At 35.2% G+C, this 11,394-nt stretch overlaps 2 pseudogenes; both read left to right on the top strand.

The window, feature by feature from the left end:
• The first annotated feature begins 3,332 nt into the window (after nucleotides 1-3,332).
• On the top strand, nucleotides 3,333-4,069 carry LOC102893015 (annotated as a pseudogene).
• Nucleotides 4,070-10,988: 6,919 nt separating this feature from the next.
• Nucleotides 10,989-11,107, top strand: LOC112482828 (annotated as a pseudogene).
• The last annotated feature ends 287 nt before the right edge of the window (nucleotides 11,108-11,394 follow it).

Raw genomic sequence — 11,394 nt, 5'->3', positions numbered from 1 at the left:
AAGGTAAAGATAACCACTGAGAGGGAAAGGAATGTGGCTTGAAGACCTGAGGCACAGGGAAGAAAGTGAGTTGAGTGAGACCAAGATGTGACTGCAGTGGCTCAAGGTAGGATGCCCCTGGTTTTCAAGCAGTGGTTTTCTGGGGGCCCTTATGTAGCAAGATTAGAGGTAAAAGCTGGAAACTTCTCTTAGAGGCATGACCCTATTGGGGAAGCTTCTACTCCTGCATTCCTGAAGAAGATGAAAGGCATTTGATTTTCATTCCAGAAGTGAAATTTTAATAATCATGTAAAACTGCATGTAGCTGCCAGAGTAGAAAGAGATATAGAAGTGAAAGAAACCACCCAGCCTGAAGCTTCCGGAAGGGCTATAGTGTCAGCTTAAAGGTTTAAAAATTTTCATCCCAATGAATGGAAACCTAATCACTATGCCTTAGTGTAAGTACAAGAACTCTGATAAGATTAATAAACTGCCTTTTTTGTTTTTCATAGCATATATGTAATATTTAAAATTTTTACTAATTGCCTAATGTCCAGAGAAATATGCATGTCTCTAACAGAAGCAGCCCTCAGTATGCTAAATGGATTATAATGATTGTCTTATTTGGATTAATAAGTGATTCAAATGAAAGGAGTAGCAGACCAAATTAGAAATTATTAATTGGTACATTAGTGATTTGGGAAAGAAAAAATGCTTACACTTTTAACTGTTTTCTATTTGACTGTAGGAGGAAGTTTAATTTCCCTAAAATGGAAAAAAAATACTATTCAAAGTAGTCTTTTAAGTAGAAGAATTAGAAACTGCTTTCCAAGTTTAAAAAAATTTTTTTTAGAAGTAGATAAGTTTCTAATTAGATATAGATATATCGATTGTTATATTGATTCATGCATTCATCGATCTTTATATCTAGCACACTAGTTTCCCTATCCTTCTGATATTCCCAGTTTAACCAGAAGAAACACACCTGTCACACATTAGTAGAAGAGAGGGAAAGAATGTATATAGTAATTAAGGTCCTAGTTTGAGAGTCAAAGACTGGGTTGCGATTCTGGACCTATTGCTTACTTGCTATGTGGTCTTATGTAAATTATTGAATCTCTCTAGCCATTTATACATGGATAAAATTAGATAAAATAATAATGCTGTTATAAGACTTATGTAAAATAATGCTTGCAAAACACTTTACACATTATATAGTGCTTAGTAAGCACTTTCTTTGGTCTCATTATTAATAATCTTGAAGATAATTATAACAATAGTGAAAAATTATTGGTAAAAATCTAATGATAAGAAAGCAATGACCTGATTAAAAGTAGGCAAAAGATTTGAACAGATACTTCACTAAAGAAGAGATACAGATAACAAATAATCATACTGAAAGATGTTCCACATCAAATGTCATCAAAGAAACGCAAATTAAAATGACATACCACCACACATCTAATAGAATGATCAAAGTGTGGAATACTGACAACACCAAATGCCGACCAAGGTGTGGAGCAACAGGAATTCTCATTCATGGCTGGTGGGAATGCAAAGTGGAACAGCAACTCTGAAAGACAGTTTCATAACTTCTTATAAAACTAAAAATATGCTTACCATATGATCCAGCAATTGCATTCATTGGTTTTTATCCAAATGAGTTGAAAATTTATGTCTATATAAAAACCTGCACACAAATGTTTATAACAGGTTTATTCATAATTGCCCAACTTAGAAGCAAGATGTCTTCAACAGGTGGATGAATGAACAAACCTTGGTACATACACATGATGGAATATTATTCAGTGATAAAAAGAAATGAGCTGTTACTAAGTGAAAGAACCCAATCTGAAAGCTGTGCACTGTATGATTCCAAGTATACGACATTCTGGAAAAAGCTAAACTAGGGAGAAATTAAAAAGATCAGTGGTTATCATGGGTTTGGGGAGGGGGAGGGATAACTAGGTGGAGAATAGAGAATTTTTAGGGCAGTGAAATTATTCTGTATGATACTGTAATGGCTGATAAATGTCATTATACATATGTGGAAACTCAATGTACAGCAGAAAAAGTGAATTCTAAGGTAAATTATGGACTTAAATAATAATAATAAAATATCAATATTGTCTCATCACTTCTAACAAATGTACCTTATTAATACAATATGTTAATGATAGTAGGAATTGTGTGTGTATAAGGAGAGAGGTAAGGGAGTATATGAGATCTCTCTTCTTTCTGCTTTAAAATATAAAGTTATTAATTAAAAAACACTGGACATAAAAACAAACTTAAGATTACAAGACACTGGTGTTCAAAGTAACAGAATCAAACTGGTATCAGACTTCTCAAAAACAATTGCATAATGCTTTCAAAATTGAGGGAATAAGATTTCAAAAATAGAAATGTATACCTAGCCAACTGTCACTTAAATCTGAGTAGACTAAAATCATTTCTGAACACAAAAGAAAAATAAGACTGTTGGTTCTATGACCAAAGTGTGCAAAGTATGTAGTGAGGCAGAAAGGAGAAAGCATTGCTACTTTGGGAGAGATTAGGAAATGCTTGACAGAATAGCTCTTGAATCTAGAACCGAGTAGGCAGTTGACAAATGGATAAGTATGGGAAATATTTACAGGTCAAAAGGAGTGGAAGGAACAATGATATCAAGAATCAAGCATCCTAGGAAGAGGAGGCAAGTGCATGCGTGTCGTCTTCAGTACAATGCCGTCGCTTGGCCCCCGGGGTCAGAGGAGCATGTGACAAAGGCCCAGGGAGGCCTAGGAAGCTGCCCAGGCCAAGTCCCAGCCCCACTTCTGGGCAGTCTCTCAGCCCTACTCTGGGCAGGGCTCTGGCCAAACGCAGCGGTAAGAAATAGAGTGTCCTGCAGCGCCAGCCTGGGCAGGAAGAAACATGCAGGGAGCTCCAGCCAATTCTTCCTAGCAGGCTGCAGCCCTAGGGAGTGCAGCTGGGGGGTGTTCTGGGAATCCCAGCTGTGGCTGGAACTTTGGGGTGCCCTCCAAAAGCCAGTAGGAAAGCCCCAGTCCTCACAGCGAGTCCTCACTTCTCACCATAGGTTGTCCTGAGGGAAGCTCCAGCACCTATTGGCAGTCTCCTGGAACATAATAAGGATCTGTGGAACACAATGTTTTATATATCTTCACCCTCCATTCCCAAAATATAGTGTTATCATTTTGGTATATTTTCTTCTTTTACCTTCCACATTTTATGTTCCTATGAATTTTTAAAAATTATGTATATATATGTGTATGTATATATATGTGTATATATGTATATACATATGTATATATATATACATATACATATATACATACACATATATATATTCATCTTTAGAGGAGTTAGATCTGGGTGACTGTGATACGGGAATGCAAAGTGTGATAGCATTTGCTACAATCCTAACTCAAAACCAAACAGAGGAATAAACATAAAGCGACCTACACTGTACAATGAACAGAAAAAGTCTAAAGTTCATCTAGGCTACAAGTTAAAAGAAAATCACTGCCTCGTTGAACTACACATGTATAAGCACGATATAAGAAATTGAAGTATAAAACAGTTATGTGATACACTGTATCTGAACAAAAGCCTGTGCTACCTTGATGCAGCTGCAATAAAATAACTTGTGATGGAATGGTGTTTTGGGCTGATGTACTGAAAAGCAATACTACTTTGGAAGTAATAGATCTTTCTTTCAACACAATAGAAAATGCAGGAGCAAAGAATCTCAGTGAAAGTCTTGCTTCATACAACAGGAATCTTAAAAAATTGTCAGTAGTCAGCAGCAAATAGAGGGAGAAGGACTTGTTATACACAATCAATGAAAACAAATCCCACACTCTAATATCTATATTTGAGGAAGCAAATTTAATGAGGCTACATGTGTGGCATATTCAGACTTACTCAAATAGGCTTCTGTAATCAGAAAATACAGTTGTGGAGCCATTCGTAGTGTGTAACTTGCAGAAGTGTCCAATGGCCTTAAAATCATTATTACTGGACACCAGCTTATGGGGAAGCTTGCAGCCACTCCACTGATGCAGGTTTTAGTCTTGTACCAGCAAGGTGACATCTTTAATAATCAAACTCTAAAATAGTTTTCACATATTTTTCTTATTATATTCACAGAGATTAAGATATTATTGCCTATTAAATTTTTCTTTCATTAATTAGAATGTTATTTTTGTCAAATTTATAAAAGATATGACTATATTAAACTTTGTATAACTGTCCATTAAAAAAATAAAGTATCCTGGTACATTCTGGAAACTACCAGTAGTTTCATATGGCTGCGATTTAGAGTAATAATGGGAGATATAGTGAGGATAAAACTAAGATGTAGAGATGTTACCTTATGAAGGCTAGTAGGTCATGACAAGCTTCTATACTTTACCTTTTAGACTAGGGAATGACAAACTTTCTCTGTAGGTGGCCAGGTAGTAAATATATTTGCCTTTATGAGCCATGTGGTCTTGTTTACCACTGCTCAACTCAGCTGTTGTAGCATGAAAGTAGGCATATACAATATGTAAATGATTGGGAGTAACTGTGTTCCAATAAAACTGTATTTACAAAACCGGGCAGAAGGCTGAGTTTGACCTGCAGGTCGTAGTGTGTCAACTGCTGTAGTGAACAGTAGAGAGTTAAAAAAAAAAAAGAGTTTTCAACAAACAAATGGACATGATAATATTCGAGTTTTAGAAAAATTATCTTGATTGTGCAAAGGATGTACCAGGCAATAATAGGACTAGAGAGAGGAGGATTAATTAAGAGACTTTGGTAACAATACAGCAAGATATAAAGACATTATGATTTATGGCATTATTGATGGAAATAGTGTGATGAAGAGATAAAAGATGTAAAGAGACTGCAATTAATAAAATGGTCATGGATTAGAGTATACGTGAAAGACAATGCCAGCTGCTTTAGCTTCAGTGACACAGTATTTCTTTCACTGAGCTAGAATAAGAGAAAAAGAACTGTATTTAGTAGAAAGATACTGAGTTTAGTTTTGAGGTGCCTGGAGTTCATCTAGATATCTGAGTTATTGTTATATGAATGAGTCAAAGATGAACTCTATATATCGGCCCCTCCATAGCTTATTTTTTCACAACAGGTTGAGACTCATTAGCGCAAAAGCCACCCAATGCCAAACTGAAAATTTACACATTTAATTGTTTTAAATACAACCTAAACAAGCAGATTTCTAGAGATTTAGAGCCTGCTTGCTTTGCATATCCAACGAAACTGCACTCAACATCTGCTAGCTAGAGAAAGATAAAACCCCTGGTGCTATTAAACTGTTAAGTGGCTGCTGCTTTCTGGAACTCTGACCCAGAGATTCCCTTCTGTGCCGCTGACAAGTAAGCCCCCTCTAGACATTAAGTCCCTTCTCTGACCCTCCTTTTCCCTAAGACAGCCCCTGCCTTCCTCCCTAGTGGTTTCATGCTATGAAGGACTTCTCTCACAAGCAAACCTACCAAAATATCACTAAAATAAATCTTGTGGGTACTATTGCCATCTCCTGGTTATTTTTTTTTTCTTCATCCAAGTCTCCTCAACCTCCTATAGTTACCAGAGGTCAAATTAGGCCAGAAATGAACACATTTCACTGGATTTGGATATTTGGGGCTCTTCGAAGGAGTATTTTCAGTGGTATCATTGAGACAGAAGTCTGCTGATAGTTGAAAAGTGACTAGAAAGTGAGATAAGTGTTGAAGTCTTAGATATAAACACTGAAATGGATTACTGAGAGACACAGAGGCTCTTGATGAAGATGGAGAGCAAGTGGCAATTCACACGGTGTATGGTTTTCTCTAGTAGGCTGCACACACACAGAAAGGTAACCAGAGAAGGACAAATAGTGTTGATCTGAGGAGGAAGATTTTAAGGGCAAAAATCTTAGACAAACAAAGGGATGAAACCATTGGAGATGTTGGTGAGAAAGTTTTGGTGTGTTGAATCATAATGTTTACACTGGATAAGGAAAACCATGAGTCCTTTACTAGACCATGGACCTAAAATAGAAGTAATTTAAAAGATATGGATTCCCAAAGAGCATCAACAGCAGGACTCTTGGGAATGAGTGATAGGAAAGCTGGATAGGCATATCATTATAAAAGCTCATATCTGGTGCTGTGGAAAGAAAACTAGGCTTAAAAATCAACCTAAGTTCTGACATGTGATTCTTTCATGTCCTAGCTGGTAGACTTTTGACAAATCATTCATTGCCTTCAATCTCAGTTGAATAGAAAAATGGAAAAATGTATTTATCTATGGAATTCAAATGTATTTATCTATAGACTCAAGTATAATAACAGATGTGTTGATATTTTATGTATATGTAAGATGGATGTACTATAAGTCCTTTGGACTGTTATGTCCATATTACTCTTGATTCTCTTGCTATAAGAATACAGAAACATTCAAATCAATGCTTTTTAATCCTGACTGCTTATTATAATTTTCTACAGAGCTTTTAAAAAATACATATGCTTGGCTCTTGGCTCTCAATTGAGATTCAGAAGGGGATTTGTATTAAAAAGAAAAAGAAAGAACAAAAACCCTTCTCAGGTAATTCTCAAGTGTGATTCTAACAATAAGAACCCCAAACTCTTAAAATTGAACAGAAGAAAACAAATTCCTGAATATCTGACTGGTAGTTTTTCTGAAATAGTAGAAAGCTTTACTTTGATTATTTTTGAAGAAAACAAATATTGTGAGAAAAATTAAATATATTTTTTCCTCAAGTAATATTGACATGTCTTATTCTGTTTTACAAATTTATGAGGAACTTTGGCTTATCTTCCTCATAAATACATTCCCATTAAAATATTTTTTATGGTAAATAAGTAGCAAGAGTATTACAATCCAAGAGTATTACAGTTTTTGGATTGAATGGCAGAGATAATGGAAGTAAAATATGGCTTTCTGAAATTTTGCATTTTAATATAATTTTTATCATGTTATGTTAAAAAAATTTTCTATAACATATACATTATTTCATTTTGTACACACAATACTCCTTCTCTTCAAAGGTGAAGATGGTTATTTTTGTTATTCTTAACAAACGCTGAAACCAAGATTCATGGAGTGACTTACTGAAGGTCACACACCTAGTAAGTGGCCAAGCTAAAATTCAAAGGCAGATGATCTTCCTTAAAATGTCACACTATTGAAAAAGTTCCTAAAACTGAGAGACAAAGGCAAAATACGAGCCAGGTCCAGTGTGGCTGAGTTAAAATGATGAGTTTGGTAACATTAGGGAAAATGTCAGAATAGGTAATTCCAAAGGTCTGTTTCTTCACAGAAATAATGAAAAATTGAGCAAAAAATTCATAATCAATTTTGTTAGAGCTCTGGAAAACAGTCAAAGGTTTACAGAAAACAAACAAACACTAAAAAAAAAAAAGGCAACACAAAAATGGTAGGGAAGTTTTGTGGCAGTTTTACCTACTCTTGTCCCCCCACCCCCCAATTCCTAGCAATGGTTTCAAAGACAGAAGTTCCCAGTAAGAGGACTTGGACTAGAGCCCAAGTCCTCTTACTGGGAGGGAAAAGCGCAGGCCTTATTCTCAAAACTCTTTCGTTTGTTTTGATCTGTTTGGGGGGTCACCTGATGGACTGATTCAAGGTACTTGCCTTTGTTTTACAAAATTTAAAACTTTTTTAGGTCAGAGCAGCCACTTTGCAGAAGGCATTTTTTTTTAAAATCAATCAATTAATTAATTAATTTTTATGGTGACAATGGTTAACGAAATCCAATAAATTTCAGCTGTACACTTTAACAGTAAGGCATATATATATTTACACTGTGTGCTCACCTCTCATAGTTAGATTTCTTTCTGTCACCACATATTTGACCCCCTTTACCCCGTCTACATCCCCCTTCCTCCCACACCCCCTACCCTCTGGTAACCACTAGTATATGGTCCATGTTCAAGGCTAGAGGCTTTTTTGGGGGGGGGGTTATTTTTTATTTTTTAATTTATTTATTTTTATTAAGTTTATTGGGGGTAACATTGGTGAATACAATTATATAATTTTCAGGTGAACATTATAATTTAACATCTATATATTCTATTGTGTGTTTACAACCCAAAGTCCAGATTCCTTCAGGTACCATATATTTGATCCCCTTTACACACTTTACCCTCCACCTACTCCCCTATATTTGATCCCCTTTAACTGTCTACCTACACTCTCCTCCCCACCCCCTACCCTCTGGTAACCACAAGTCTATAGTCCATGTTCACAAGTCTCTGTTTGTTTTTCCTGTTCATTTGTTGCTTTTAGGTTTATATCCCACATATAAGTGATATCATGTGATTTTTAACTTTTCTGTCTGGCTTATTTCCCTAACATGATTATCTCAAGGTCTGTCTATGTGGTCGCAAATGACAGTATTTCATTTCTTCTTATGGCTGATTAATATTCCATTGTATATATGTACCACAGCTTTTTTAGTCACTCATCTATCATAGGACATTTCAGTTGCTTCCACATCCTGGCCATGTGAATAATGCTGTTATGAACTTCAGTGTGCAAATATCTTTTTTGGATATGGGTTTTCGAATCTTTGGGGTAAATATCTAGTAGAGGGATTGCTGGATCATATGGTGGATCAATTCTTAGTTTTTTGAGGAACCTCCATACTGTTTTTCATAGGGGCTGTACCAATTTGCAGTCTCACCAGCAGTGTATAAGAGTTCCTTTTTCTCTGCATCCTCTCCAACATTTGTTATTACTTGTCTTGTCGATTATAGCTATTCTACCAGGTATGAGATCTCATTGTGGTTTCAATTTGCATTTCCCTAATAGCTAGTGATATTGAGCATCTTTTCAAGTATTTGTTGGCCATTTGTATGTCCTCTAGGGAGAAGTGTCTATTCAGGTCCTTTGGCCATTTTTTTGATTGGATCATTTGTTTTTTATTGTTGTTGTTGTTATTGAGTTGTATGAATTCTTTGTATATTTTGGATATTGGGCCCTTATTGGAAGCGTTGCTTGCAAATATATTTTTCCATTCAGATGGTTGTCTCTTTATCTTGTTGACGGTTTCTTTTGTTGAGCAGAAGCTTTTTAGTTTGATGTAGTTTCATTTATTTTAACTATTTTAACTTTTACTTCCCTTGCTTTTGAGGTCAAATTCATAAAATAGAGGGCATTTTTTAAAAAACATTTTAAGGCAAATGAACAATGTCTCTGTTGCGTGTGGCTTAAGATTATTGTCAGCACAAACAACAGACATGTTGAAAGCCTGCGAGAAAAGTTAGGGAAGAAATTTCATTTGGAAATTTGGGAATGGAACACACCCATGTGTATTAGGGAATTTATTAAGTCACATGCTGGCCCAGTGTGCTTGCTCAGGAAATACCTAAGAAGACCCTAAGCTTTCATCTCTGGCTGACCTCTAGGCTCAGCCTAAACAGAAAGTAGAGACTAAGGCAGAGTTCACAATAGCCTAACTAAACATTAAAGGTGTGCCCCAATACAGAGACATTAAGCAAAGACTAAGAGAGTTTTTTTTTTCTTTTTTTCTTTCTTCTTTCCAAGTGGTCAAGGTAAAAATGCTAGCCGATCACAAGAAAAAGGAACAGAGACTTCAGAGACCAGAAATGACAAAAAATATAAACTTTACAAAAATAATTTAGTAAAGTCACTAAACAAACAACTATACACAAAGAAAGAAAAAACAACAACAAAAAACAAACTGAGGAGGGAGGAAGAACCAGATTTCCAGAGTTACCACATTATAATATTCAAGATGTTCAATTTTCAACACAAAATAATAGGCACACAAAAAAACAAGGAAGTATGGCTCACACACAGGAGAAATTAACATAAACTGTCCCTGAGAAATCATAGACATTGCATGACTTAATAGATACTTTAAATCAACTGTGTTAAATTATGCTCCATTAGCTAAAAAAAAAACCCGGAAGAATGATTTATCACCAAATAGAAACTATCAATAAAGAGATAAAAATTATAAAAAGTAACCAAATGAAAATTCTGCAGCCGAGAAATATAGTACCTGAAATGGAAAATTCACTGGAGAGTTTCAATAGCAGATATGAACAAGCAGAAGAATCAGCAAACTTGGAAATAGGTTAATTGAAATGATCCAATATGAAGAGTAGAAAGAAAACAGAATGAAGAAAACAAACATAGCCTGAGACCTGTGAGACACTCCAGAACATTCTAATATACCCAAAATGGAAGTATCAGAAGTAGAAAAGGGAGAATGAAAAAGAAAGACTATTTGGAGATAATGTCTCAAATTTGATAAAAAACACAAATACATACATCCAAAAATTCCAGTGAACTCCAAAAAGGATAAATGAAAAAGAGATCCATATCAACGACATTATTATCAAACAGTTGAAAGTGAAAGATAAAAAGAGAACCTTGAAAGCAGCAATAGAGAAATACATACAACCAACACTGCCAACACTTAACTTGCCCTGAATTTTGCAATGGATTCTTAGGTATGAAGCCAAAAGCACAAGCAAAATAAGTACATAAGTAAATAACATCAAAATTTAAAACTTTATGTAATTAAGAATAGTATTAAGAAAGTGAAAAGTCTCCCTACAGATTTGGAGAAAATACTTGCAAATCATATATTTGATAAGGGTCTAGTATCCAGAATATATAAAGAACTCTTAAAACTTACCAAAAAGACAAATAACCCAATTAAAAATTGTTAAAATACTTGAATAGACATTTCTCCAAAGATATACAAATGGCCAGGAAGCATATAAATAGATGCTCAACATCATTAGTCATTAGGGAAATGCAAATCAAAACTGCGATACCACTTCATACCCACTAGGATTGCTAAAATTAAAAAATAAAGAAAGAAAATAACAAATGTTAATGAAAATGTGGAGACGTTTGAACTCTCATACATATCTAGTAGGAATGTAAAATGCTATAGCTGCTTTGGAAAATGGTTTAAGGGTTCCTTAAAAAGTTAAATATAAGGCTACGGCTATGCCAACCTGAATGTGCCCGATCTTGTCTGATCTCGGAAGCTAAGTATGGTCGGGCCTGGTTAGTACTTGGATGGGAGACCACCTAGGAAGACCAGGTGCTGTAGGCGTTTTTAAAAAAAGATTAAACATAGAATTACCATTTGACCCAACAGTTCAACTCCTAGGAATATACCCCAAAGGACTGAAAATAGATAATCAAACAAATGCTTGTCCATGAATGTTCTAGAAGCACTATTCACAATAGCGAAAGGTCAAAACAATTAACATGTTCATCAAAGGATAAAAGGATAACAAAATGTGGTATATATACCATGGAATTATATTCGGCCATAAAAAGTAGTAAAATACTCATGCATTCTACAATGTGGATGAACCTCAAAACCATTTCGTTTAC

The sequence above is a fragment of the Pteropus alecto genome, unplaced genomic scaffold (assembly GCF_000325575.1).
Source record: "Pteropus alecto unplaced genomic scaffold, ASM32557v1 scaffold155, whole genome shotgun sequence".
In the NCBI taxonomy this organism is placed as follows: Eukaryota; Metazoa; Chordata; class Mammalia; order Chiroptera; family Pteropodidae; genus Pteropus; species Pteropus alecto.
This window is presented reverse-complemented; position numbering and strand designations above follow the sequence as displayed.